Here is a 27,417-nt window from a genome sequence, read left to right as displayed (position 1 = left end):
GAGGGGGGAACCTTTTGTGGTCTAGGTCTGGTGGTGGTGGGCATGCAGGGAGTGGTCCTGGCAGGGCCCCATTTTACCCAGTGCAGCAGTCCCTACTTTAGCTGCTTCTGCAGCCACTGCTATCAGGTGGAGCTTCTGGCCAGCTCCTTTCAGCAGTTGTTCCCTAAGACCACATCACCACATATTTTTGCACGTAAGGAAGATGGTTGACCCACTCAAATAGATCATTCCCATTTTATAGAGATTATCTGGTCTGATTACATTACTTAGGCTTAAAACAGGTATATCACTAGAACCAGTAATACCTCTAGAACCAGGATGAACTTTTTAAATTCACCCACTGTAGGTTCTTCCCATAGGAGATAATGTTCTGTAATAATTCAAGCCATAAAAATTGGAACAAATTAACAAAAATAATAAGAATTTCTAACATTAAGTAAATAAAAAATTATTTTTTGTTAAAAAAATAACAAGACTTTCTAATATTGAAGCATTACAATACAGTAAATGTAATAAGACTGTAAAATGCCCATAGAGATTTTATGCATATACAGCCTTGTATTGCACAATATGATCTCTAACATACAGGTACTGTTAATCTGCTTGATCCTGCATCTACTGAAGTCAAGGGCAAAAACCCATTGACTACAATAAAGCAGAATCAGGTTCCATTTCCACTGCTGTTTCAGTAACTAGCCACAGCATCTGAAAAGTTGTAGGTGGAAAGCGAACATTTTGCTCTAGTCTATCAAGAGAATAAGGAACCTACAGTATCTGTTCCTGATGTTCAAGTGCAAATTGTATCACAATCCATGTTTTTCCATGTGAAACAGATTATTTAATCACACTGGAAGTCTTTGCACTGTCATATTTGCATCTCCTTTGCTGTTTTCTTGCCTTTGCAGCTTCTCCCCCACAGACAACAGTAAGAATCTGAGTTTCTGGTGTATGAGAACCCCTTCCCTTCTGAGGTTACTTTATGCACAAATGCAGTTGCACTGCTCAATGTGTTAGACTCAGTGTGGTGCAGTCCATCAGAGAATAGGCAGAAGTTAAACAAATAGAGTCATTCTGTGTGGGTGTGTAAGAAATGCTTGTAAGTTTAAAGCAGTAAAATATCCATTCCTAACAGAGAGATGTTAGTCTTCATAATACAAAGACTGCAGGTTCATGAGGCATCGTGCTGTATCAGCGCAATCATGCTCAAGAGATTGCCTTTTTCAAAAAAGCCACTACATGTGGGGGTTTTCAAAATAATTTAATGTTGATTTAACTCTGCTCCTTCTGAAGTCAGCCAATTATTTTCCATAAAAGGTTTTTTCAACAGATATTTTGGTTTTTTTGTTGAACGAGACATTCTTGCACAAAATGTTAGAGTTTTAATCAAAATCCCCAGAAACTTGTTGCTACTTGAAAACCAAAATTTTTCACCCACAATCCCAAAACAGTTCCATTTTCTGCAACCAAAAGCTGAAAAATCCTCAGTTTGTGTGTTTTAAGTTTTTCAATTAATGTTTTTTCTTTAACTTTTTCAGTTTTTAACGAAAATGAACACTCTTTTCATTGTTTTTTTCACTAGAAAATAATTCCCCAGCAGCTTTAGCTTTAACATTTACATCACTAGGAGCAGAGCTAGGCCAATTCTGAACAGTTTTGAAAACTACACTCCAAATGCAGCTCTAGTTTTCTAAGATGGACACTCTGAGGAGCTAAGCAGGAGGAGGTTGTCCAAGGTACAAAAGTCTACATACTATATCAAATTGTGAACAAGTTATGATACGCTGCAATTTCTTAATTACTTTTATTAATAGATATTGCACTTATCACCAAGGCAGCTAAATATATTAATTCAATTAATATTTAAAAATCCATAAATTAATAAATCATCCATCCTAATGCCAGTAACATCAGGATCAGTGACTTGTATCTGTTTTTGGAATGAAGAAAAAGTCATACTTTAACTGTCTGCCCTGTCTTTCCATTCCATTGCAAGTGATCATCCTTTGCAAGGCTTCCTGTGTAGTCGGCACTGAGCAGCATAGGTCCACAACAAAGCATGACTGTTTTATGTAGTGGAGGATGCTACAGCGCATGATGTTTCCTTGATGTAAGTACTCTCCTCCATCTACTACCATTGTCTCTCTCACTGCTATACCAGTTTGGAGGTTGCACTTTTAATGAATTAAATGCTTTGACATGATCTGTGGTCTTCTGAATAATTACTGTATTTTACCTTCTAGCACAGCACAATTTAATTTAGATAGCAGTAGATCATTTTTGTTAAGTTAATTAGGGTTCAAGTAGTAGTTGCTCATATATATGTGGTATAGCTGTTATCTTCATGAGTGGGTTTCTGATTATCTCACCAGCTGCATCCAACCATAGCATATACCAAGTTCTCCATGTATCAATCAGCAGATTCATGAATTTTTCAGTGCACATAGTCTTTCTGATGCCACATTCACATTTCGTATGAATGAAAACAATTTTTAAAGATTAAAACTGCAGTTGCATACCAGCTACCAGAAAGAAGAAATAGCTAAAATGCATGCTGGCCTTCAGTACACGGAATGACAGATTAACTAAGCTTGCTTCCTGGCATCTAAGAAGTCGTCGTCTCCATTGATAGTAAGAATATAGTTTTCCAAAATGCAGTACTAATTTATAAACAGCAGTACAGGTTTGCGATGGCAGGGTGGAAATGCAGAAGGAAGGGTAAGTGGCAGAATAATTGTTCTTGCTAGCAAAATGTTCTATACTATAATTAGAACATAGCTGCAGCTTAATGCAGCATATGGGGGACAGTGTGGTTTAGTACACAGAACACTGGACTTGGAATGAGGGTTCTGTTTTTAGCTTTGCCTCTGCCCTGCTTTTTGACCATGGTAAGTCACTTCACTTCCCTTCTCTGTTCTGGTTTCCTATCTCCCCATTTCTCTATCGTTTATCTATTTACAAGTGCACAAAGTACAAACTCTTTGTGGCCCGGACTGTCTCTCACTATGCGGGTGTGAAGCACCTACCACAATGAGGCCCAAATGTTGGGTTGGGCCACTAAGTGCTATTGCAGTACGAATATTAATAATAAAGTAATATCTTCATTTGAGCATGTCACAACCAATAATAATGACTGTACTCAAGAGAATTAGTCTAGTAACACACCGGTATTGAAGTCAATCCTTGTCTTTGTCTTGGATAGTCCTCAGCCTGTGCGAGCAGTGATGCACAAAATTCAGTGGCGTTGGTAGCCACTACCGACTGCATCCCGACCTCCACAGACCTTGGAGAGCAGTACTATAGAAGCCTGAGATTCCTGTTAGAATCATGTAGGCATCTAATACTCAGTGAGTTCAATTAAGAGCTATTCTTGCACACAGCGACCATAAAGCAAGAATTAACCTTTGCTCTGTGTCTGACAGATATAAGAAAATACGTTATGTAAGCTAATTTAGACACAACTGAGTCTTGTTACACACTGCAGAGCTGAAATCACTGATAACCAGGTCTAAGCATTAGACCTTCTTTGGGATAGTGTGTCTGCTGCAAGAGATTGCCCATTGTGCACCAGCAGTGAGGATCCCCCCTGTAACAGCTGAAGTCACTGAGAGCTGGAATCACTGAGCGGAGTGTTAAGTGGTGACACCTGGAGACATCCCAGAGGATTGGTGATTGGCTGGCAGGGTGGTCAGCGGAGAGGACAAGAGTGGAGCCCCACAGAGAGGTGCAGCAATCAGCCAGCAGGGTGGCTGGTGGAGAGGTGTGGCAATTGGCCAGCTGATGAAGAGAAGCAGTGAGTGAGTGCCTGGGCAGAGGAGTGAGTAAGGTGCCTTCTTACCCCTACTTCACCCAGGGTGGGAGGTGAACTCTGCAGATGCACCTCTGAACTCCGGGTCTGCACTGACCAAGGACAGCAACTGTGAGTGGGTTGCAGAGAAGAGACGGGCATGTTAAAGGGACTTTTTGTGCTGGACTTAACCTGAGGGAAAAGGACACTGACCATCTTACTTGAGGGATGGGTCTTTTGTTCATGGTTTATGAACCCTGTTTGTGGAGTTTTCCCAAATTAATGCCAAATTGCTTTCCCCCTTTTTATTAAAAGTTTCCTTGCTACACTCAGACTCTGTGCTTGCGAGAGGGGAAGTATTGCCTTTTAGAGATGCCCAGAGGGTGGTGTGTAATTGTCCCAGGTCACTCGGTGGGAGCTCGAGACAGTTTTGTATTGAATTATTGAAAAGGAACCCCTAGATACAGAACCTGGCCCTTGTTACTGCCAACACTGACTGGCAGAAAGGTTACAGTTACAGTGTACTGTATATCATTAAATGTTACACAAAACAACATAAAATAGTGGTAAGAGATAATATAATCATCAGATTTCCCATAATAACCAATTAATAGCAGTGGACCCTCATGATCTAAATTCATGGGTCCATCTCTTTTCCATACGAAGGATATTTTCATGGGGGCGGGGGGAATCCTCTTTCCAAAATAGGGACTACATACTCTTTTTCTGTACCACTGTCTTCCATTCTGATTCTTGTCCTCTTCCTGGAGAGACTTTCCAAGGTCTCAACTTGTCCCCTCCTTGTTGGATCTCTGGCTCTTATTTTCTGTCATCCCTCAGCCAGTGAACGTCCTTTTCCCTTGCTTCCTTCTGGTGACTGGAACTTGCAAGTGTTCAATCTTTCATAACTCTGCTGCAGGAATCAGGCTTTTTCTCAGCTGCAGTCCCTTAGCAGAAGCTCTCTAATTCAGATACCATAGTCTTGCTGAGCCTTAACATGCCTCTCTGGCTACCTCTAGCTGCAAAGTGGGTCCTCGGAAAACCTTTTCTGAAGCTCCCTGATCCGAGGCTATTTTTACTAGGCCCTTTCAGCTTGGAAAGGGGGATCAGTAATAAAGGTTCCCTGTGAAGACATAACACAGATAGCCCCATCTCAAAGCTGGATTCCCTCTCTTACATGGTAGATGTAGAGAACTACCCAACTCTCCTTCCTGCTTCCTGATATGCACACAATATGGTTTACTGATTGTTTTGAGGTGGAACAATATGAGTGGCTGGGAAGGAGGTTGTCCAACTTTCCCTGGAATCTGATTGTTTGTTTTAATCAGGAAGGGACCATGCTGTGCAAACATCATCATATGAGCTCTGAAGTTGCAGTAGCTCATTCTCCTGCTGATGGAATGACAGTAATGGCTTTTTCAGACTCCATTACAGTTTTCTCTACCAATATCTAGCTAGCTCCCAATATAGCTTACCTCATAGCAGTAGTTTCTCTTTCTTTCTTCACAGTATCTACAGAATACACTTAATGAGGGGAAGATAATTCTTACCCTTATTTATGGGAGCTGGTCAATAATTTTCCATTAACATGCAGTTTCTGCAAAATCAAAACTGTCTGTGGAAAACTTTGAATTTGCCATAATATTTTGCTTTTTCTATTGGGGAAAATCTAAATTAAATATTTTATATTGGGATGGTCCCACCCAAATTGAAATGTTTTGTTGAACGAAATCAAAACAATTCATGGTGCATAAGTTCAGCATTGAATGATGGTCTCCTCTCTGGTTGAACTGCTGCAGAGCATCATTGGAGTCCCATGACCATGGTGCATAACAAGAGATATCAGGTGGTCCACAGAGGAGAATGAGGTCATGAGGCACACAAATTACAACTCCAATAAGTCACTGTATCAACTTAGGTGCATACATTACAATGTCCAACCAAACATTTTGACATTTCCAAATCAACGGATTTTTGGAACTTTTCATGCCATGAAAATATTTTGCTAGTTTGACTTTTTGTCCCAATTTGGGATGAAAATAAATGTCTAAATATCAGAGTTTTACATGAGTTGGAAATTCCAAATTTTGACCAGCTCTATTATGTATTTGTCTTACAATAGAAATGAAAGACCCAGAGACCGAGGTTCCATTGAACTAGGCACTGTTCAAACACATAATAAGTCATTCCCCAAGAGCTTACAACCTAATATGACAAGCAACGGATGAGAAGAGTAGCAAAAGGACGAGGAATTAAGTGGTTCCCTAAGTCTCCTGAATCTCTTTCCTATCCACTAGACCAATAGCGGTATTATATTCATTGCTGAGGGAAGAGGGAGGAGCCATAACGTTAATTATAAAGTCCCTCCTCACTCAGCTGTGTGGCTAGAACTGATATTCCAGAGTCCTTGTTAGGTATTATTATGCTTGAATAATTTTGAAAGAAGATTCATGATGAATTTTGTACAGACATTATTTTAACTACAGATATGTGACTTACATTTGTAGTACTTTTGAATACTCTTGGCACATTCAGGCGTCAGTAAGTGTCAGAGCTGTTTGAATGTACGTGACAGGTTGACAGGTGAATTTATTTCTGTTCTTTATTGTTATGTCTTTTCTTTTACGGGATATCTTTTTCAAAGTTGTTTCTGTGTTTCTTCATCATACAAAGTAAGTTTTCATTTTTGAAGGCAACAGTTGCATCTACACTGGTGGAAGATGCTCTTTCAAAATGTAAAACAAAGTGTGGATTGGTGCATGCAAATGGCATTGATTGATGTATGGCCTTTTCAACAAATGTGGGTGCTGTGCGTTGGCAATAAATTTGGCAGACAAATTTTGATTGCTCTCATTAGTGGATTTATTTAGTTATGCTACAAAAGTAACTTGTTTTTCTTGACTCTAAGGTTGCTCAAGTGCATTTCTCATTGGCACAGTCACTACACATCAATGGAATCACCAGTTTAGTCAACAATAACATCCACAACATCCTCAGTTCACATGCCTTATCCACAAATCATGCCATTCAAATGTGCTCACAGACTTTTTTCTACCACAAACTAATTTTTAATTCCAACATATGACTAATCACTATGCAGACCTCTAATATCTTACTGTTGGACTCAAATGCACAATCTTAACCTCAAAATGGGCTTAGCAGACTGGAGAATCCAGCCCTAGAAATGTAATCATGTCACTGTCAGAATTCTTGGCAGTCATGAGTAATTCAGCACAAAAAACAATCACAAAATAAAGGGAGCATCACCTACAAATGACCTTTCTGAAGAAGAACTTCCCGCTGTCCAAGTTGCTAGGAAAATAGTTACAGAAATTACATTCAATTGTACAGTAAAGCTGCAAGCAAGGTTCAGTAGGCTGGAAGAAAGAACTGGACAGAAAACTAATCTATTGAGCACATATAATGACCTGACCAATGGCAGGGAAGAAATGGAACAGAGGATTTCAAAGGTAGGGGATAGTGCTAAGCAGAAAGATAATAAAGAGGCAAACTGGAACAGCACATTGGATTTCTCATTGAAAAAACAGAGGACCTTGAAAACGGCAGACACTACAAACATATTCATGTTACCATGCTTCCAGGTGCTACATAGAGCAAGCGCCCTCACGGCCTTGTCTGAATCCAGGCTTCCCAAAACCTTGTGTGTGACTAGAAAGATGAAAAAAATGTTAGGATTGGGAGGATTCATACAATTGGTGTATCCCTCTTCAAACACCCTCATGTAGCTAACACCAGCCATCATCAGGCTTCAGCATTTCCATGACCTCCTATTGGTGGCTGCCTAAGTCATTATGGATGTGAGTGAAGGAGATACCTGGGTTCTTATTTTTCCCCAAGGTTATGCAACTAGAATTAATAAAAGAATAAGTGAATTCATGGATAGCCCCAACTAGCTTCATAAAATAAAGATTAAATGTATCCTGTTCTCCCCTTTTACCCTATGAAGATGTTCCACAAGGACCAAACATTCATCTTCTCTGCAAAACAGCAGGACTTTTATAGATGATGGACCACACCCTCAGCTGATTTCAGTGGAGCTGTGCCATTTTACACCAGCTGACCTGGACAGATGCTATTATAACAAGTGATCAATGAACATTTTAGTCTCAGGGGGCTATGTAAAAAGTGTAAGCCACATGGGGAACAGGACTGTTGTATAATATATCTTGACCTTTAAATGTGAGAATGAACCTTTTGGCATTTTACCATGTCACTTAATATGGTGTTTCTGGCATTTCACTATATCTGTTTTGGGATCAGGTGTGAAAAGGCAGAAAGTGATCCATGTTTCTGAAAATAAATGTTGCTTTTTTAGCTCTGTTATTTTATTTCAGAATTTAGTGCTGAATGTGCAAAAAGTGGTTCCTTTCATTTGAGTTTCACCATCTCATTCGCACAGAATTTTGAGAGAGAGTAAGATTTGCATTATGGAAGAACAGCACAAGATTGTCAAAAGTAACTAATGATTATGGGTGACTCAGTTTGTGATTAAATAGGTTAACCTTAAATAGGTGTGATTATTTTTTTTTCAGAAAATGCTGTGCACACCTGCTCTTGAAAATTACAGTGTTGGAATGTCTCAGTAGAAGTTTCTTCATTTGCTTCAGTGGGAGCAAAACGTGCCTTATTTGTGTAAAGTAGACATTTGCTACATGCCTAGAAATTAGGATAAAAGTGTAGACAACGGAGTCAAGTAAACAGTGTGAATTCCCACAGCTCAGATTATGGGCTCTAGAAGGGATATTGATGGATTTGGTAGATTTTTTTTTTTCAATAGAACTCCATAGATCACTGTGTGGATTGCTGGGAATTCCTAAAGTTGTGTATTTGCCAACAGTCTTCAGCTGATAGTGCTGTATAAACTAATAATTGAAAACTGTGCTGTATAATTATACAAGTACCAGGAAGCGGGGAGAGAGGAGACTAATGAGAACTGTTCTGAAAAGTTTCGCTTCTCCTTTTGGTCTGAAATTGCTCAAGGAGTGCTACAAGGCCTTTGTTTACTAAGGTTGTCTCTGAGGGGAACATTTGAGCATTTGGGAGGAAAGCTTGGTTTGGCTGGCAGAGTTTCATAGTTTGTTAGCTATTGGTGTTGTGTGGCTGATAAGCAGTGATGTGGCGTTTTGTAGTCTTGTAAGTGCCTCTGGAGCTTATCAGAGCATTCTCAGAGCTTATCAGAGCATTCTATTATAGACATTTAATTTATTAAATATTATATATAAAAGGGAAGTATCAGAAGGGTAGAAACAGCATAAGGATGAAAGACCTGAGGGTGGTGAGAGAGAACCCCCGGTAAGTCATTTCAGAGTTAAGCAATGTAGAATCCAACGTTGTCTGCAATTATAGGAACAGAAAGACACAAATTAATAGGTGTTGAGTTCCTTCATTTTCCTTGAAGGTAAATCATTTATTATTGCTCAGTTATTTACTGACAGTGACATGGTGTAGATGCTAACAGAAGGCTACCTGTACATGCCTCCTTTTGCTTCTGTCTTTTGCAAGTAGGATTAGCTGTATTTATAAGCAATTTATATGGTTATTAATTTACATGCATAGCAGACACAGTTTAAGCCACTATATTTTCAAAGAGTCACACATAGTTAGTTGTAAAGTGTGTGATGTTGGAAGTCACTGTAAAACATCAAGACAGCTATCTCAGTGTCAAACCCTAGAAGAGATCTGGCATAGATAGTTTTACCTCAGTGTAGCTAGTTAAGGTCAAACCTATACCTCACACTAGTGGTTGACCTTGAGTAGCTACACTGAGGTAAAAGCTACAGTACCTTGTCTCCAACACAGTCTTACAGTGAGCTGTCTCACTGTGTGGGAGTGTTGTTGTTGTTTTTGCAATGAAGGCATAACCTTGGTCGCTGCTTTGAAAATTTAAGGGTAACTATAGAGATGAAGATGAAAGAAATGAGATTTGTTTTGTATAGATTCTTGAGATGAAATTCAATCTACACCTGATGATATTTTTGTAAAACAGATTAGTCTGAATAACAGTATTCAGATCTCAACCTGAGACTTTTCAAAATCAGGATGTTGGATTAGCACCATCTGTATTGTAAAGACTTACTTTTGATGGGCAAAAATGATGCACTTCTGTTCTTATATACTATGTCAGTTTAAGTTATTGTTTGGTTTTTTTCTTGTTTTTTTTTCTTGTGAAATAAGCTCCAAGGCAAAATATCTTAGTACCACAAAAACCTATACCTGACTTCGGACTAGATTCTGATATTGCTGTTCACACTGAATAGTACTTCACTGTGCAGTAGACCCATTGAAGAATATGGAACAGCTTGTGCAATAAGGCACTCCTCATTATGATTATCAGAATCTGACTCAGGGTGGGCTAATCTCTTTTTAAGGTAAAAGTCACCAATACTTGCATTTCTGTTCTGGCAGAACTCGTATGAAGCCGTATCCTGAAAACCAGTTCATTAACTAGATCATTAAGACTGTGAAAATGTAGGTTCTATAGATCTGAAGACATCGGGTGCAGTTCAATTCCCAATATTACTCTTAACTTAGTTAACTATCTGTGGGCTTTAATGACTGAATCAATGTATTGCAGGAAAGACATCAAGTTTTTAAAATATTGCTGTATTATAGTTAATGTGCAAAGCTTTTCCTCTTCTGTCAGCACAGTTATGATGATTTCTTTCAACAATTTAGTCGAGAACAAAATTTTTTCAAGGCCTTCCACTATGGGTTTTTTTATGTAAGGGATATGTGATATAGGAGGGCCAGGGAGCAGTGGGGCAGTGCTAGAGGGGAAATATATAAGCTCAAGGCTAACTAAGGCATGGTTCCCTGTAGACTAGAAGGTGGCTGCAGGTTAATTGGAGCACCTGCAGTCAATTAAGGCCCTGTTAGGAACCTAATAAAACCCCTTGCTTCAGGCAAACAGAAAAGAGGAGGAAGGAGAGAGGACTGGAGCTTGGAGGTGTGCTGTGAGACTTGGAAAATCAGAGAACTGAAGTAAGGGGGACCCTGCCCAGTAGGGGAGGAAGACTCCCTTACCCAGCATCTAAGGACTGCAGGTACCCCACCCAAGGGGGAAGAAGGTAAGAACCCACAGGGGTTGAGAGGGGCTGGGGCTCAGAGTGAGGAGCAAACCCAGACCTCTCCCCCGCTTCCCCCCTCTCCACCTTCCTGGGCTATCGACACCCCAAGAACAGGGGCAGAGGGTGGCATCTTAGCTCCCTGCCAAGAAAAGCGCAAGACCCACCAGACTAACATAGGCCATCTTGTCACAAATGATAAAATTCACTCATCATTTAGATAAATAGAAAGATGCAGTATTTGTATAAAAGTGTGTGTGTATGAATGAATACAGATTCTTCATGTTTTGTAAGAAGGATCTATAAAGGGCTCTTGTATTTGGGTTTCTGATATTTTATAAAATATCTATAATTACACGTCATAAATTTTATTTTTTGCTGAATTTTCTTTTTTTACACAATTTCTATATTGACTTTAGGAAGAGGAAACTTGTAAGGGGAATCTGACATAAAAGCAGTGTTTAGACTCAATCGCAACACAATTTATTACAATAAAAGCGAAACTGGAATACCAGTTGTCACTGGCTTCTTGTGCATATGTAAGTACACTTTTTCCCTCAGGGTCACAGCCACAGTTTGTTCCAGGAGAGCATATAGAGACAGTGTGTGATTCACCTATCATTGTAACTAGGGGGAATTATGTACAGAATTAGAATACCTGGCACAGAGCTCAGTCCTGAAAAGCATTAGTACACAATGTGTCGGATAGGCTAAAGTCTCCTTTTGTTCATTCGCATGAAATAAACACGAGAATAACCTTCAGGTGAGTGGATTTCTCTGCCAGCCTGGAATAGGTCTAGGATATAGTCCTACCGTTATTCACTATTCCAGATGACCAGTGATACTGATGTTGTTAGTAATCTGTGTTGAGCAGCAGCACTACTATATGTCAGATGCACTATAAATCCAAAAATTTGCAAAGTGATGATGGTGATGTTCCAAGTGAATTTTTGCCTACCATACAATTTCGTAAAACAATAAACCCCAATCTACTGCATTCATCAGATCAGCCAATAACCTAGTTAATTTGCAAAACATTACCTGAGACAAGCATTGCTACTTGCTCACATAATAAAAGTAATAATGGTTCCCCTGATTTATTAGCAATTCTAGCGAGGCCTTTGGAAGACATTTTTTACCTAGTCGGAGATTCTAAGACTATAGGGCGGCACAGGTATGTGCCAGGGGAGGTGCCTGTTTTTTGGCCTGGAGCATAGTGCTGTCGGAGTGATCCAGTGCATACCCAATGGCTCTGAGCCTGCACCAATTAACACTCATGACCTAACTGCACCACCTTGTGCAGGATTTGCATAGCCTTTCCATGTGCATGGTTGTTCAGAGAGCCTGATCTTGCAGGGCAGGGGGCAAGGTTTGCCTTTAGTCACCCACAGAAAAGGTATGGGATGATGCAGCCTGTCCAGGGCCAGGTTACAGATAGGGGGCAGTGCCCCTCCCCAGAGTTAGAGGTGTCATGCCCCTGTCCCAGGTAATGGTGCTAGAGCCAAAAATGACATGCCCTGGGACCGCAGCTTGTCATGCTACACCCACAGCCAAGCAGCCGGTGGCAGCACGGGGGTTGCCATGGAGTGACAGACTCAGGTGGGGCAGACAGGCCGGATAGGGAGTTCTAGGCCATGGTGCAGTAGATGCAAATGCTGTTGCTGGCCAGGGAAACATGGGAGCACGGCTACACCCAAGATCCTTCACCCATAAGGTGCTGCTCTTGTCCCACAGAGCTGCCAGCTGGCAACCCCATAGCAAAGGGTGCCTCCCTCCACCACCACCCTAGCCAGGCAACTCATCTTTTTCCTGTGCCATGCCTCCTCCCTCTGGAACAAAGCAACCAGCTATGGGATGTGCAGGGGGTGTAGAAGCAGAACCATGGTGCCCTGGCCACCCTAGTGGGGTGGTCATGTAGCCCCAAATGGAGGAGGAGATGGAAATATGCTGCTTCAAGGAGAAGATGCTCTGTGCAGTCTTCCAGCCCCAGAAGCTGGCCAATGGGCCCTATGTTGAGGTGTTCATGGTCATCTTCCTTCTTGGGCAGCCCAAGGGGGTCCTGCGGGATCAAGAAAGCCAAGTGAAAAGCCCTGAAGAAAGAGTTGGAAAAGCTTCAGGCTGGGACATGGCTATCCTCCCCATTCTCTGGTGCTAGAGCTCAGCCACTCACACCAGGAGGAAGTACCATAGGCATTGGGGTCTCTTTGGCTGATGGGGACAGGAGCTACTCCTTGCCTGGGAGCTATGGGGAGGCACAATTATACTTTTGCCCAGCTTAGGGAGGCTCACTATGACAAAATTTGAGAACCCCTGACCTTGATTATTTTTTTTCTTCATTGAGGGTTTGATTTTTCCCTTTTATTATTACTTTTATTCTTTACGTTCTCCTGGTACCCACATTCTGCTCAGCGCTATGCAAACATACCTGAAAATCTGCTCCTTCCCCAGAGACATGGCGCCACCTCTCTCCCAAGATATTTTTTGACAAATGTTCCTTCATTCATTTGCTGTCTTTCACTCTTATCCTTCACTGGGATCATCTAGCCCAGCCCCTGTGCCATTCTTCCAGTGCCAGTGCACATAGGCACAGTGGTCTGCACTGGCAGGTCCAAATACAGCACCAGGTCCTGTGTGAGGCTGCGGTGTTTGAAGAAGGATTTTGATTCCAAAGGTTGGTTCTCAAGCAAACATCTTATGAGAGAGTAATGATGGCTGGATTAGGGCAGGTGTTTATAAACTGAGACCATTAAGACAAGATTCACTAAAAAAGAAAGAAAAGAAAAACCAGTGTTACATCCATGAATTTATAATATGCTGAATAAAAAGTCAACGTGTGTAATCTTTACCTGTGGAAAAAGATAAAAAAAGGATGTTGTCAAATTCTTGAAGCAACATGTGTTCCATAATTAGTGGTAAAGGAACTTCAAGTTATCCCAGAGATGTAAGTGTTGTAAAATGTCAGGGATTTCTTTGAAACAATGATGCTTGCCACAGCCAGGTGATATTGTAGCTAGTTGGCACTGCCATCCCCCTCCCACTTTCCTGTTTTTTTTTTTCTGGATGAAACCCAAGGCTCCATACAGCGTGAAGAACCTATGCAATTCTAAATAGTTTTGAGTCCTGGTGATCACCTCTCTTTTTGAGTTATGCCAGTGTAACTGAGGTCAACTGAGCCATCTAAGGATGTGGTGTGTAGGGTGGCAGGGCATTATCATTTGAAGGGTCTTTAACTTTGAGATTCATTCTCCCTTCCCTGATCTGATAGAACCCAGAATTAATGAACTTCTGAACATGTGTAAAACTTCATCTATTTTTCCAGGCTGTTTGTGCAGATGGTTTGAGTGGAAATGACTGATAGGTGGGGGGAGGTTTGGGTGCTTTCGGAGTTTTTTAAATAAGAATATTGGAACTTTTATTTAAATGTCTTGTTTGTTCATGCACTTAGTTTTAGACAGGCTTTTTTGGTTTTTTTTAAATAGCGAATATCCAGTTTTTTAATAGAATGAGAGGACAGGAGCTCACTGGCATTCACTTATTCTCGTTACAGAAATCTGATATAAATGTCGTCAATGAAAGACATTTGGCCACTGATAATATCAGTTTTAAAACAGAGGGCCAGATCCTGAGGCATAGGACGGCCACTTTGCACCATTCTGCCAGCAGATTCTGCTTGAAAAGCTGGCATTTCCAGCCATGGGAGAATCACCCAAGTACATAATGGTATCCTCCAAAGGCAAAGAGTCAGTGTTCATGCTGCTATGCCACCCTTTCCCAGCTGCTGGTGTATGTGGTTTGTCTGGAGCTTCCCCATGCCTCATTGATTCCTGGCTGATGGCTTGCTCCTGGATTTGTTACATTATAGATTAGCCAAGCAGAGACCAGTCTTTATGGTACATATACTCTCCCACTCTTGAGTTGCACCATATGTAGTTGGGTCAGACCTCAGGATGTGACACACATGCTACTCAAACAGTGAGTAACAGATGAAAATACGGTCATCTGGAATTAAAAGTCCAATGGCTCTTTATAGCTCTGGAGATTAATTGTGTGACTGAAATGTCGTCACAGCCACTGCATGAGAGAAGTTGGAGATAAAAATACATCAGCCTGGTTAGTCGGTAAGCAGAGAGCCACACTAGTTATTAATGAACTTCCATACGTCCAGGAATATAATGCTGAACTCAAGGCGACTGTGCTACATGCATCCACATGATACAACGTATGGCCTCAGAGCTGTAGAGGACTTGCAAATGAGAGTTCTATATATTTGAGCAACATAGACATGACATTAAGGGCTAGATTCTGAGGCCTTGACACAGATTTTACTCAGTTGTTGTAAAGGCTAAGGAAAAATTGATCCAGGGCTTCAGGATTTATTACTTGAGCCCTGTGCTATAATTTGAATAGTATAATGGTCAGAACTCAATAACTACAAATGCAGAGATGCTATAAACTGCAATGTTTATAGCAGGTCTTTATAATACTGTACGTGATGCTGTTCTGTAAATAGACAAACTTCAGATTAAACAGCTTGCTTTTGTTTTATTTGAGGAAGGATGATCATGTGGTGAAGACATTGGAACATTGGAATAAGTCTCAGGAGACCTGAGTTCAATTCCTGGCTCTATCACAAACTGCAGCATTCCTAAATTATATAATCTCTCTTGTCCCAATTCAGTAAATTGCCTAAGCACATGCTTAACTTTAAGCATATGTGTAGTTTCACAGAAGTCAAGATCTCTGAACTTCATCTCTTTATCTGTGAAATGGGGATGATAATAATACTTAATTTCTCTTATCCTTAGCCCTGGTCTACACTGTAAGTTTAGATCTAATTTAGCAGCATTAGATTGATTTAACCCTGCACCCGTCCACACGACGAAGCCATTTTTTTTTACTTAAAGGGCTCTCACAGTCGATTTCTGTACTCCTCCCTAAAGAGGGGATTAGCGAGGAAATTGACATCACCGGGTTGAATTTGGGGTAGTGTGGACGCAATTCGACGGTATTGGCCTCCGGGAGCTATCCCAGAGTGCTCCATTGTGACCGCTCTGGACAGCACTTTCAACTCAGATGCACTGGCCAGGTACACAGGAAAAGCCCCAGGAACTTTTGAATTTCATTTCCTGTTTGGCCAGCGTGGTGAGCTCATCAGCACAGGTGACCATGCAGTCCCAGAATCGCAAAAGAATCATAGACTATCAGGGTTGGAAGGGACCTCAGGAGGTCCTCTAGTCCAACCCCCTGCTCAAAGCAGGACCAATCCCCAACTAAATCATCCCAGCCAGGGCTTTGTCAAGCCTGACCTTAAAAACTTCTAAGGAAGGAGATTCCACCACCTCCCTAGGTAACGCATTCCAGTGTTTCACCACCCTCCTAGTGAAAAAGTTTTTCCTAATATCCTAAACCTCCCCCACTGCAACTTGAGACCATTACTCCTTGTTCTGTCATCAGCTACCGCTGAGAACAGTCTAGATCCATCCTTTTTGGAACCCGCTTTCCGGCAGTTGAAAGCAGCTATCAAATCCCCCCTCATTCTTCTCTTCTGCAGACTAAACAATCCGAGTTCACTCAGCCTCTCCTCATAAGTCATGTGTTCCAGTCCCCTAATAATTTTTGTTGCCCTCCGCTGGACTCTTTCCAATTTTTCCACATCCTTCTTGTAGTGTGGGGCCCAAAACTGGACACAGTACTCCAGATGAGGCCTCACCAATGTCAAATAGAGGGGAACAATCATGCCCCTCGATCTGCTGGCAGATCCAGCATGGACGGAACGGGAGGTACTGGATCTGATCGCTGTATGAGGAGATGAATCCATGCTATCAGAACTGTGTTCCAAAAGATGAAATGCCAATATATTTGCCAAAATCTCCAAGAGCATGATGGACAGAAGCTACAACAGGGACCCGCAGTTGTGCTGTGTGAAAATTAAGGAGCTCAGGCAAGCCTACCAAAGAGGCAAATTCCGGCTCTGGGTCAGAGCCCCAGACATGCCGCTTCTATGATGAGCTGCATGCAATTCTAGGGAGCGCCCCTACTACTATCCCACCCCTGTCTGTGGACACCTGCAAGGGGGAAGTCTCACGCAACAAGCATGAGGATTTTGGGGACGAGGAAGATGAGGAGGAGGATTGCACACAGCAGGCCAGCTGAGAAACCATTCTCCCCGACAGCCAGGAACTATTTATCACCAAGGAGCCAATACCCTCCCAAGGCAGGCTCCTGGACCATGAAGCTGGAAAAGGCACCTCTGGTGAGTGTACCTTTGTAAATATAATACATGGTTTAAAAGGAAGCGTGTTTAATGATTAATTTGCCCTGAAAACTTGGGATGCATTCACGGCCAGTACAGCCCCTCCTTTTAAATGGCCAACCCAATGGGTGCTTGGTATGGGAAAGGAGGGTGCTGCTGTTTGAAACCATTCCCACATGTTATGAAGGTTGAAGAAGCTGAAAGACTGGCTTACCATGGCTGCCTGCAAGCCAAATTCTGTTGCCTGGCCCTGCGTGTGTGATCTCTCACACCAAACCAGCAGGTCCTCAATATAAAAGACTAAATGCGACCTTGTACCGAAAGCACATGTACTATTTAATGTTAACAGCTTGGCTCACCGTGAAAGAGTCTACCCATTGTTCTCTAAAATGTGTCTTTTTAAATACTACTCTCCCTTTTTTTTCCTCACGCAGCTGCAAATGTTTCAACGCTCCTCCTATCATCTCCATCCCAGAGGCTAGCACAGATAAGAAGGCAAAAAAAATGCACTCGCGATGAAATGTTCTCTGAGCTCAGGTAGTCCTCCTGCACTGAAAGAGCTCAGCAGAATGTGTGGAGGCAAACACTGGCAGAGTCCAGGAAAGCAGAAAATGAACGTGAGGACAGGAGGGATGAGCAAGATGAGAGGTGGCGGCAGCGTGATGAGAGGAGGCAGAATACAATGCTGAGGCTACTGGGGGATCAAACTGATATGCTCTGGCGTCTGGTGGAGCTGCAGGAAAGGCAGCAGGAGCACAGACCACCTTTGCAGCCCCTGTGTATCCACCCACCCTCCTCCCCAAGTTGCCCAAGAACGTGGCGGGGGGGCCTCTGGGCACCCAACCACTCCACCCCAGAGGACTGCCCAAGCAATAGAAGGCTGGCACTCAATAAGTTTTGAAGTGCAGTGTGGTCTTGTCCTTCCCTCCTCCCCTCATCCACCATCCCACCCGGTGCTTCCCTCCTCCCCCACCCCTCCCGGGCTACCGTGGCACTTATCTCCCTATTTGTGTGAAGAATTAATAAAGAATGCATGATTTTGAAACAACAATGACTTTATTGCCTCTGCAAGCAGTGATCGAAGGGGGAGGGCAATTGGCTTACAGGGAAGTAGAGTGAACTAAGGGGGTGGATTTTCATCAAGGAGAAGCAAACAGAACTGTCACACCATAGCCTGGCCAGTCATGAAACTGGTTTTCAAAGCTTCTCTGATGTGCACCGCGCCCTCCTGTGCTCTTCTAACTGCCCTGGTGTCTGGCTGTGCGTAACCAGCAGCCAGGCGATTTGCCTCAACCTCCCACCCCACCATAAACATCTCCCCCTTACTCCCACAGATACTGTGGAGCGCACAGCAAGCAGTAATAATAGTGGGAATACTGGTTTCGCTGAGGTCTAACTGAGTCAGTAAACTGCGCCAGCGTGCTTTTAAACATCCAAATGCACATTCTACCACCATTCTGCACTTGCTCAGCCTGTAGCTGAACAGCTCCTGACTACTGTCCAGGCTGCCTGTGCATGGCTTCATGAGCCATGGCATTAAGGGGTAGGCTTGGTCCCCAAGGATAACTATAGGCATTTCAACATCCCCAACAGTTAGTTATTTTCTGGTCTGGGAAGTAAGTCCCTTCCTGCAGCTGTTCAAACAGATCAGAGTTCCTGAAGATGCAAGCATCATATACCTTTCCTGGCCATCCCATGTTGATGTTGATGAAATGTCCCTTGTGATCCACCAGTGCTTGCAGCACCATTGAAAAGTACCCCTTATGGTTTATGTACTGACTGTCAAGGTGGTCCGGTCCCAAGATAGGGATATGCGTTCTATGACCACAGTTAGGGAATCCCATTGCAGCAAAGCCATCCACTATGACCTGCACATTTCCCAGAGTCACTACCTTTGATAGCAGCAGCTCAGTGATTGCATTGGCTACTTGGATCACGGCAGCCCCCACAGTAGATTTGCCCACTCCAAATTGATTCCCGACTGACCGGTAGCGGTCTGGCATCGCAAGCTTCCACAGGGCTATCGCCACTCGCTTCTGAACTGTGAGGGCTGCTCTCATCTTGGTATTCTTGCGCTTCAGGGCAGGGGAAAGCAAGTCACAAAGTTCCATAAAAGCGCCATTACACATGCGGAAGTTTCGCAGCCACTGGGAATCATCCCAGACCTGCAACTCTAAGTGGTCCCACCAGTCTGTGCTTGTTTCCCCGGCCCAAAATTGGCATTCCATGGCATGAGCCTGCCGTATTGTCAACAGGATGTCCAAATTGCCAAGGCCCGTGCTTTGAGAGAAGTCTGTGTCCATGTTCTTGTCACCGCACTGCCGTCGCCTCCTTGCCTTCTTTTGTAGGTTCTGGTTCTGCACATACTGCAGGATAATGCACGAGGTGTTTACAATGCTCATAACTGCCATGGTGATCTGAGCAGGCTCCATGCTTGCCGTGGTACGGCGTCTGCAGGAGAGCAGAGTTGCAGCGGAAGCAGTGGCTGATGACGGATGCCACGAGAATAGATATTTATAGAGAACGACGAGAGGATCTTCAAGGTGGACTCATGAAGAGCAGAGTTGCAGCGGAAGCGGTGGAGGACAGTGGTTGGCACCGTGCACATTTCCCGAGGAAAAGCACACGTACCCGGGAGCCCGTGACAGACCACATGGAGAAATTCACTATTGAGACAAGAGCAGCAGAGCAGAGTTGCAGCGGAAGCGGTGTATGATGATGGTTAGCAGCACCCAGGAGGACCAGAACGGATCCCCCGAGCTTCAGGAGAGCAGAGTTGCAGCGGAAGCGGTGGATGACGATGGTTAGCAGAGCTGCTGCACCATCTGCTGCCAGCAGCACCCAGGACACAACAGTGGCAGTGTCAGTGAGCTGAGTGGGCTGCACGCTTGCCGTGGTATGGCGTCTGCGCGGAAAAAAGGCATGAAATGATTGTCTGCCGTTGCTTTCACGGAGGGAGGGGCAACTGACGACGTACCCAAAACCACCCGCGACAATGTTTTTGCCCCATCAGGCATTGGGAGCTTAACCCAGAATTCCAATGGGTGGCAGAGACTGCGGGAACTGTGGGATAGCTACCCACAGTGCACCGCTCCGTAAGTCAATGCTAGCCACGGTGCTAGTGAGGACACACTCTGCCGACTTAATGCGCTTAGTGTGGACATACGCAATGGACTGTATAAAATCGATTTCTAAAAATTGACTTCTATAATATCGACCTAATTTTGTAGTGTAGACATACCCTTAGTCTGACTTTTCTATTTATTCCCTATCTCCAAAATCTTACAATATAATCTTACAATATGTGTGTTTAGGTCCAAACTAATGAGGTCCCAATCTTTGTTGGGGTGTCTAGGCACTAACATAATCTTAAAGTAAAGAATTATAGCTTGAAAACCTCTAATCTTTTTTTAAAAATAACAATGAGCTTTACCTACTGTCTAGTTTAAAAATATTCCTTCACATCAAGGTTCAAATGAACTTTCTACACAAAGAATTAAGATTGTGGAAAAATGTGAGGGAACACGTACAGTATCCAAGCAGAAGTATGAATTATATTACTTACTGGATGCTTTCCTGTGCATCAAGAAAAGAAATGTAAACTCAGCAAGTGAACTATAAATATTTCAATTTGTAACTAAAGAAGCATGACACCTATTTGTATTTACAGCAGTTTCTCACATCCAATTATTTTCTTTGTTGAGGACAAAATAGTGTTTGCACAGTGTTACCTAGCAGCTCTGTGTTCTTGGGGAACCAGGGCGCAGTACCCAGCCTGTCTGACTCACGAAAGACCTTCCCCTCGCAATCCCCTAGCCTCTGATTGAAACAAATCTGCATTAGAAGAAAGATTTACAAAAAGCAATGAAAAGGCAGTGGGTGACACACCTAAACCCTTGGGATAAGGATAACAGGATTAAGGAAACTCCATTAGCTTAATTTGCATTGAAGATGGGACAGGGAGGCATCTCCATTAACGTACAGAATGGAGAACAGAGATTCCAAGGCAAGAACCACACAAAACTCTGGGACCAGAAAAGCAGAGAAGCACTGCATGATGGGGGATCACTGCTCCAGATGTTAATGAACCTGCGCGTGCACACACCCAGCCCAGTAGTTATCAGACCAATTCTAGTAATAAATCCTTTATTGATATCCAAAATACTGAAGTTGCCTAATTGCATTGTGAGCTCCCTCGAAGGAACACGGCCCGCAGCCAGGAATGATCAGTTCCTATTGTCTAGCCTGAACAAAACAACTTTGGTATATTCCTTTGAGCCATCAGTTTAGACATAAAGAAATCTAGTGTTCTTGCTTGAACCACTGTTGTTTCTCTACAAAAACCCATACCCATGCTTCAAGTAAGTGTTCTGATGCCTGGATCCAAAATCTGCATCAGTTCCATTGGGACTTCATCTTCTCCTGACTGATCGTGCTGGTGGCTCTGTCTGTCTCCAGCACTCCGGACCCTCAGCTGCCACCACCATCTGGGACCCCCGATCGATTCAAGCTTCACAGAGTGGTGAGAACACCCAGCTCTCTCTCTCTCTCTCTCTCTCTCTCTCTCTCTAGGGATAGCCTTCTGACCCTGACTTGTGTGATCAGTTACAGTTTTCTAAGCCTGACTTTTATAATCAAATTTAAGTTAGATTTAATATTATAACTGTTTTGTTTGTTTGGCTCCCCTATGGTTATTACCTGGCAATAAATAACTTTCATAATTAAGCCGGTTGCTTCTCTCTCTCTCCCTCTTCCTCTCCTCCACCCCCATGGGTATTTTTTGGTTTCCTCATTTGCTCTGCAGCAACGCTCCTCATACCTAAGCTAAAAGATCCCTGCAGCGCCCAAATATCCTGTGGGGTTTGCTCATCAAGTGGGTTACTACCAGAACAATTCTAACATGAAAGTGGGGACAGGGACGTGCTGAACCTGGGACATAGAAGGGTGGCAGATGGAAAGTGCTACTCGACCCAGCCTGCTCAGGCACACTCTATTCCGGTGCGGTGTCCGTGGCACACGAGGGGGACAGCTTGGAAGTGCTGCTCGACCCAGCCTGCTGAGTCCAGGGACATAGAAGGGGTCAGCCTGGGAGTGCACCCTGTCCTCTCAGGCGTGCTCTGTTAGAGAGAGAGTGTGTGTGTGTGTGTGTGTGTGTGTGTGTCTGTCTGATTCTTGGGCTGGAAGAACCCAGCCCTGGGGAACCAAGGTCCTGCAGGATAGCTCCATTGGGAGGGAAGTTGCAGCAGGGAGAAGTAGAGCTTTGTATGAGAACACAAGTGACAAAAGCAGTGCATCGATAGAAGTACCGACATCTTCCCCCCCCTTAAAGAGTAACCCTAATAAATGAGCATACCCCCAAATAACAGGCAAATCTGGTAACAAGAGTTCTTTGTTATGCAGTAGTTTAAGAAAGTTGCCTCAGCAGCAGAGAATGCGTTAACTTTTATTTGCTCTTCATTTTCGTAAGGAATATATTTTAGATGACTTTTCTTCTGACTTCACTTATATTGAATATCAAAACACAAGAGTAAAGGAAGGTAAACTAGAAACACAAAAGAGCAAATTTACAGAAATTCAGCAGATTTAGGTGCGGGGGGATTGGAAAAAATCTCTGAAAGATAACCATAGATATCTGCCGAAAATCTCTTCAGATTTGTATTATCCCTACATATGGCAATTGCTATACTTCTGCACATTATGCTTCTGTGGATAACACTTCATTTTATATGTCTTGGGTACCTCAGCTAACATTAATCAGCAGGCTCCATTTACTTCTATGGAGCTAAGCTAGTTTATATTGATTGAGGATCTTTTGACTGTAATGTAAACACTCTCAAAAAGGTCTATACTCCTTTTATACATACACAAGGAGAATAAACCCTGAAATACTGTACCAAGCAATAGTTTTATTGAATGTAATATGTACATTAAAATAATGAAACACTATGTGTACATAGATAAATGGATTAAACTCTGGGGATATAATTAAAACTCGGGGGAGGGGGAATCTTTGAAACTGGTAGAAATGTGTGAAGTTAACGTATGTATGGGGAGGTTGGTGGACACTGTGGTTGTGAACAAAAAATGTTTCAGGCATAGGAGAAGCCTTCATCTCCTCCTCCCATTCTTTGCAGCTAGGCCGTTCATCCAAGATCAGCTTTGGTGGTACCACAAAACAGATTGTTACCTCTTCCAGAAGCCTAGAACTATGAAGCTAGTGAGGTGGAAGAGGATCAAAAGCTTTTGTTATTGATCAACTACAAGAAAAAGGAGTTTGCTAACATTTCATTTAAGAAAACCAAGCCCCCAAAACATATGTGGTCCAGAGCTTCAGCCAGTATAAATCAGCAGAGCTTCACTGCGGGCAATGAAGTTATGCTCTAGTTCAAACAAGAATTAATTCAGGGAAGTCCTCTGGCCTGCGTTGTGCAGGAGGTCCTACTGGAGGATCACAATTTGTCCTTCTGGCTTAATAATCTGACTCTACACCAGAAGAGGATCAGGCTCATGTATGTGTTATGATATATACATAGTCCGTGTCCTTCCTTGCCTTTTCTCTCTCCTGTTAAATCCATGCTTGTCGTTATGTTAATCAGTTAGGCTTCCTAATTTGAAAAAACTTTCTGTCCATCTTGTATGTGTCTTCTGTGGCATGTCTAGTGCACATTGGAGCACTTTAGAAGATGTGTTTTCCACAGCCACCATCTTTATTTCCCATACCACATATTTCATTTCTGATTCAGGAGGGCCACAGGTTAACCCTACATAGCAGAAAAAATTCCTGAAGTAGCATTATACCTGTGGTGGGATGACCCTTTCGGTCTTGCAACTTCAAGTCGGTAGCCCCAGCTGGTCGAATACTCAAAATTCTGTTTCTTTCTTTCTTTTTTTTTTTAGTGCCCAGGTGAAGAAGACATCTGCCTTTCTTTAATGAAAAACATGTCCATAATCAACACTTTACCTGCATTAAAGCCAATATGGCTTCAAAGTGTTCCAAACTTGCATGGCAGTTAGTTTGTGTGCAGCAGCCAGTTGGAGAGGCAACCTGACAAGAATAATTTCAGAGAACATTCAGAGCTTCATGGGTGGAGTCCCATGACAACATGTTGTCCCACAGACTACATTACAAGTGGCTGTATGCCATCTGTGGTCACTGAAGGTGTGTAGCGGGTAGGAAGACAGAGGAGTCGATTAACAAGATGGAACCAATATCCAGTGAACTATTTAAATCTTAGATGACTAGCATTGTCCAGACTGTAATTATTAATAATAATAAATAGCATTTTATAATGCTTTTCCACACTACTCAGAGCAGTCTCATTTTATAAACAAAGCTAGGTTCATCCTTCTAGCTGTGTCAAGATGCTGATTCAAAAACCATGAAGCAGAAAAGCTAAGGGATTTTTCCCCCCTTAAAGTGGCCTTTAAAATTATAGTAAAATTTTCAGCGTTTCTAATTTCAAATGGCCAAGATTCTTCAGCTAAGTTGAGAGATGGGCAGAAAACTAAGATTTCTGAGTGCAGACTACACTGGGTTATATAAATCGGATGCTTAAGTATCTAACTGCCTGGATTGGGCTCTAAAAATTGGGGGTTTGTCCATGTAAAACATTACAGCCAAATTCTTTCCAAATCCTAAATGATAAAAAGTTGGATGCCCAACAACTAGCTATGGAAAATTCTCTTCAGTTTTAGGAGCTGTATGTAGAGCCCTTGGAAAATTTAACCCAACGGTGTCAGAGTGTGTGCCTAGACTACATGCACAAAACAGGAGAACTGCACTTGCAGCTACAAGTTACGAACACAGTTTTTCCTTTTTTTGCTTATTTTTTATATGCACTTCAGGCATAATGGGTAAAAACATTTCAAAAGGGCTTAAGTGACAAAGCCTAAATCCCACTTACAAAAGTGAATTAGGCACTTCTGAGCCAAAGTCTCATTGAAAGTCTGAGGTGTATACTTCTAAATCACTTTTGAAAAAAGGACTTCTGCTTTTGAACCCCTTAGGTGCTTTTGAAACATGTACCTAACTTTATGAAAGTTCCATCATAAAAATCCCAAACAAATTTTGAATTACAGTGTATTTAGGACATACCAATAAATCCACGGAATTTGACTTAAAAGTATTGCTTCCACTATAAAAGAGGGGAAAGCACATAAAAAGATATTAAGGCCAAAGTTTGTTGAACCTTGTAATTTTTGTAAACAACCTTACTTTAAAATCAATATGTAACCAGTGGAGAGACTTTAGGACAGTACTAATAATGTACAATAAAATAGCTGAAAGAGTTAGTACTCCAGTAGCAGTGTTCTTTATCAGCTACAATCTCCCTTGACACCAAAAGTCAGATTTATGAAAGATTTTATTCCTGTTGTCCTTGCCCCAGCCCACACGTTCAAATCTGTTTTGAGAGAATTGGACAAAATACATTCCAAGAAAGTGCTAACATTCAGTCTGGGATTTACTTGATATTGTTTCCAGGTGAAAAATGTTAGCTAACAAATTTGATTCTAATTCCAACAAGGAGGCTATTCCATTATTCATTTAGAAAAAAAGAATAACCTAATGGGACTTCTCTGTGACCATACAGAATTGAATCTGGTTGTGGCCTGATTGTTTCCTGCATACATGTCACAGATAGAGTTGGATGGGAAATGATTTTCCCCTCCTGAGAAAATTTTCTGGAATTTTCTCAAATTGAGACAGAGTCAAAATCTCAAAAATTTTTGCAAACCTAAAATAACAATTATCCAGTCTTCTTTTTCCATTCTTCAGTCTGCTAATCAATTTTGTCCACTTATCTCATTTAAAAAACAAAATAAATAAACAAAAACCTTTGAAGCCTTCAAGTTGTACAATCACCAAACATCGTGTTCCTGCTCCGTCACCTTTGTTTTCTCCTGGGCATGCTCAAACCCATTATGTTTTATGGCCCCTTGTTACAGTTTGTCCTTATTTAGATGTCATTCCATATTCAATGGGTCTATTCACAGTGCATTAAGTTTACCACATGCATAAGTCTTTGCAGGATCGGGGCCTCACACTGTAAACAAATAGTTGCTATGTTTTATTTTATATTTTACAGTCCTCCGCATAATAGGGCCGAAGATCCTAATTGGGGGTGCTGGGTTAGTACAAATAATGATCATCACCACAACAACTAGTAAAAACAGTAGCTTCAGAAAATAATTCATGGGAAGTAAATTGGTTATGAAACCTGCTTTGCGTTTGTAGTTTATTCTGTTGTAATATCTGTTGCTGAAGGCCAGCAATAGCTCCATGCGTTATTTAAGTCCACTCAAACACTCAGAATAGGATTTAGCCTAATTTCACTCTCAGCATACTTCTACCAGTGTCCATATTTCTTTGGATTGGTAATCTGTATATAGCTGAAAACATTGTTTATTGTTCTTGATATTATTGCATGTTAAACTGAGCTCTCAAGATGGGTAATCTTAACCCTCTAACCCTTTTCCCACCATCTTTAGTTTGTGGTGCCTTCTTATCATTAGAACTATGTAATTAAGTGATTTTTTTTTAAATTCACTGGCAGGTCTAAAAAAATGTGGGGTCAACTTGAAACCAATTTTTCAAAAAAAAATTCAGGGAGTCAAAAAGTTGAAATAATTTTTCTTTCGGGTCGCACAGAACGTGTAAAAAATACCAAAATTAAGCCTTTTGATTTTGGACAGAATTTTTAAACATTTTTTGTTGACTGACACAAGCTCGGGTCAATCAACCCACATTCTCATTTTTCACCTAAAAAAGCTGCAGCCAAAAATTTTGCCCAGCACCACTTATCACAGCAAGGGCCCAGTCTGGTAAACACTTAGTGCCAAGTATATTGAGAATGAAAAGTAGCATTTTTAGGGTTCCACCCTTGGTATTGGAAGCTCTTCATATCAAAGATAGTTCTGTTCTGTAAAGCACAAGCACACTTTTGAACAATGGAAAACTATAATTGCTAAGAATTGAAATAATTAATACTGCTTTTTATTTGGTGTCTGTGGTGTCAGAGATTGGGAAAAAATTATTATAGGATTTTTCTTCTGTGCTTTAAGATTTCACTGCATAGAGAAGATATGAGATGAAAAATAAAACACCATCTACTTGTTGCTTTGATAGGCAGGAGCCATGAATAATGTTATTGATGTGTAGACATAAAGAGCTGGAGGCTCATAACTCAGTTTCCATGTGATAAAAACTCTACAGAAGGTACTTATTGTCATTGGGTACAGGCTGCTTATGATGTAAGGGAGTAGAAATGACAACTGACCTTTCCTGGGGATACAAA

The 27,417-nt window shown here is 42.0% G+C and overlaps 1 protein-coding gene across 1 annotated transcript in view; it reads left to right on the top strand.

Annotated features, from left to right (window-relative positions):
* The first annotated feature begins 2,006 nt into the window (after window positions 1–2,006).
* Window positions 2,007–27,417, top strand: part of CDH20 (cadherin 20) — a 246,230-nt gene continuing 220,819 nt past the window's right edge. The window contains exon 1 of the mRNA XM_048839675.2: window positions 2,007–2,107. The gene's annotated coding sequence lies outside the window, so the exon portion shown is untranslated. The remainder of the gene's footprint in view (window positions 2,108–27,417) is intronic.

The sequence above is a fragment of the Caretta caretta genome, chromosome 2, assembly GCF_965140235.1.
Source record: "Caretta caretta isolate rCarCar2 chromosome 2, rCarCar1.hap1, whole genome shotgun sequence".
NCBI lineage: Eukaryota > Metazoa > Chordata > Testudines > Cheloniidae > Caretta > Caretta caretta.
This window is presented reverse-complemented; position numbering and strand designations above follow the sequence as displayed.